The 3063-nt window shown below is 38.1% G+C and overlaps 1 long non-coding RNA gene across 1 annotated transcript; it reads right to left on the bottom strand.

Annotated features, from left to right (window-relative positions):
- Window positions 1-228: 228 nt before the first annotated feature.
- Window positions 229-2618, bottom strand: LOC133815976 (uncharacterized). The gene is made up of 3 exons (XR_009884930.1): window positions 2490-2618; window positions 1225-1359; window positions 229-592 (listed from the first exon to the last, which is right to left on the bottom strand). It is a non-coding gene; the product is annotated as an uncharacterized LOC133815976 (long non-coding RNA).
- Between the last annotated feature and the right edge of the window lie 445 nt (window positions 2619-3063).

The raw sequence follows: 3063 nt of genomic DNA, 5'->3' as shown, positions 1-3063 counted from the left end.
TGTAATGGAACTTTTTCTTGACCATATAGTACATTTTTTCTTCTTTCCTGTTTGGTGGTGAGTCACTGTAGTCCTGACTCTCACACTTAAACATAAAACATGATTTGTCCTTTTTGATCTGCTATATATGGTAATACTCTGATGAAATTGTAAATCATTTCCACCAACACAGTACTACAACTAAATTCACAGCACACTTAAGAGTTCAAACTTATTTTTATACAATCAACTGGGTTTGAGTTAATATATATCCTTGGAATGGAAACCTTACCAGTTTAAGCTAGCTAAGAGGAAAGACACCAATATTAATATAAAGTAATTATAAATAAGTTAAGAATTAGGACCCCAACAGCTGAGGTACATGACCGTACGGAGGGACTCCTCTGCCTGTTTGACCCTATCAATGTTACAGTTCTTATGAGTTTCATCAATCATTCTTTTGCATTTGAACTTACCAGAAAACGTCGTCGTTTCTTCAAAAGAGTAAGATGAAGAAGAGGTGGTACACTTGGCTGAGACCTTATGGAGAGATTTGATGGAGTTGTACTGAGCTGAAGCTTGGTGTTCTTTAGTTCCCTCCATCTTATATATTCTGTCAATACTAGGAGAATTTTCTCTGAGCTAGAGATATATAGAAGAGAACAGAGTAGAACTTATTGGCTACCTAAGTATGTGGTGTATAGTTGTGTATATTTAACTTGGTTCATGACCCCTATATATAATAGAGTTGTTGGAGCTTGGCCATTGATTAATAACTACTAATCCAAGATCTTGGTGTGTGATTCACTTAATTATGAGCAATTAGCTATGGTCATATTATTGTAAACTAAACCATGCCACTTCAAAAAGTCAGAAGCTAAAAGTTTCGGGCAAGGATAAAATATTTATGTAGATGCTTCATTTTGAATGAAAAGAATAATATTTCCCATTAGCTTAAAGTTATTTAGTTAGTTATATAATTGATCTGTTTGTAGGAAGTGGTAGTTATTGTAATGAAATGGATAACCAAGATCGTTACATTGTATTTTAAATAGTGCTAGACTTGCTAATCAAGTCATTTGGACATAAACATGTAACTAGAAGTATTTAACGAGTTAGGGTTAAATTTTTTTGTCAAATGAATATTTAATTTCATTAAAAAGTTTAAGTTCATACATGGGATCCCAAAATAAACATTTAAGAAATTATTTACAACTCAAAAATGTGAATACAAAACATGCTAACCTAAGCGTCAAAATTAGGGTTTGACCCTAGTTGCTCCTTGAATCCCCAGTCGTGACGGTCAAGCAAACTACATATGTACACGCTGCCACCGAAGTCCTCCAACTCATGCCTGGTCCAACTTCTCCTTTCCCTTACCTGCACCACATAGCACCCGTGAGCTGAGGTTCAACAAGAAAACATAGACATGTTTATAAGCAGTTAATTACAGATTTCAAAATCTTATTTGGCATGCCTAGCACTAATAACTCTACTCATGCATGCATACAATCCAGCTAAGTGACTATAAAGTCACGCCGAGGTAGGGCTAGTCAAGCGTACCCAGCACTTTGTTTTCCAAGCGACCATAAGATCGTTCAAGCGTATGTCACGCTCCTGAATAGGCCTAACCATGCCGGCCTGCGCTCAGTGCGCTATTGTCACCCTTGAATTATAAGTCAAGCCTTTCAATATGATAATACAGACACTCATAAATCATTTATCACATATATGCTCAATACAATCAGACATGTTTAATAAAATATCTCAATCATAGTTATAACCATATTCAATGACCGGGATCAAGCCCTAACTACAAACTAGGTGCAATTTTCTTACCCTAAGTCCTTAACAAGACACATATCACGTCCTTGAGCACGACCCCTTTCCTCCTGACCTAATCGGTGAACCCTAGTCACAACCATAATAACAAATAACCATCAATAACGAGCGAGTAAAGGCTTCCAGATCGAGTCCTGACCCCCGGGACCTTGAATTCTACTAAACTAGTTAGTAGAATCTCTCCCGAGCCCTTTGAGTCCCCGCAACTCAAAACCTCATTTGGCCAATTTCGCCAATTAGAGCCACAACTCACCCCTGAAGGGTCGCGGCGCACCTCTAGGCAGAGAGCCCTAAACCACCAAGGCAAAGGAAACGCGTCGCGACGCAACCTACCAGACGCCAAGGCAGTTCAGAAGAAACCTCAATGCCTCTGAGTTCATGCGGGTCGTGACGCTCCAAGAGCAGCGCCGCAGCACAACCCCGCAAACCCATAATTCCAGCATTTTCCAGCTATTTTCTCCAAACCAAAACCCCTAAAATCAGTCCCCAAACTTCAACCAAACCCAGAATTGAGTCTTAAACTCATAACAACACATCATACGCTACAAATTAAACCCCAAAAACAAAGCCAAAACTTTACCAAAACTTAAAATCCAAGCCTTGAATTTAAAACTCAAGAACACTATAACCACACTAGAAATTCACCAAAACAGAGTTTAAATCCTTACCTCGGTTGAGAAATCTGACCCTAAGTTGCACCTTAATCCAATCCCCAGCTCTAAGCCTTCAATTCAAGATCTTCCTTCCCCAAAATTAAAAAAACTTTATGACAAAGAGAGAGGAGAAGATGGAAAACGAGAGAGAGAGAGAAAGAGAGGGAGTTGTTTAGTGTTATCTTATTTCTTCTGAAGGTTTCTAGTTGACTAAGATATTCCAAGGCTAGAGAAAAGACCGAAATACCCTTTGCCCAAACCTTAGCTCTTTAATGCTCTCAAGGGAAAATTGTCTTTTGCCACCATTTCCCACTAATCCTCAATTAACACCATATTTCCCAATTAATTTCAATATCCTCAAGTAATCACCAAGTAATTTTCATTACCCAATACATCTTTGTAATGTACTAAATTACCAAAATACCCCTAGGCTCACCCCGAACCGGGTATTTATCCTCGTTGTGACTTTTCCACTAACTTGCTCACTAGGATCGTCTCAAGTCGAATAACTCAAATATATCCACATAATAATGTGGTCTAAATCACAAAGCACATATCTTTACAAATAAACCATTAATTGGTCAAAATT

This window comes from Humulus lupulus, chromosome 2 (assembly GCF_963169125.1).
Source record: "Humulus lupulus chromosome 2, drHumLupu1.1, whole genome shotgun sequence".
Classification (NCBI taxonomy): Eukaryota; Viridiplantae; Streptophyta; class Magnoliopsida; order Rosales; family Cannabaceae; genus Humulus; species Humulus lupulus.
The sequence above is the reverse complement of the archived record's forward strand: the minus strand, read 5'-3'. Positions and strand labels throughout refer to the sequence as shown.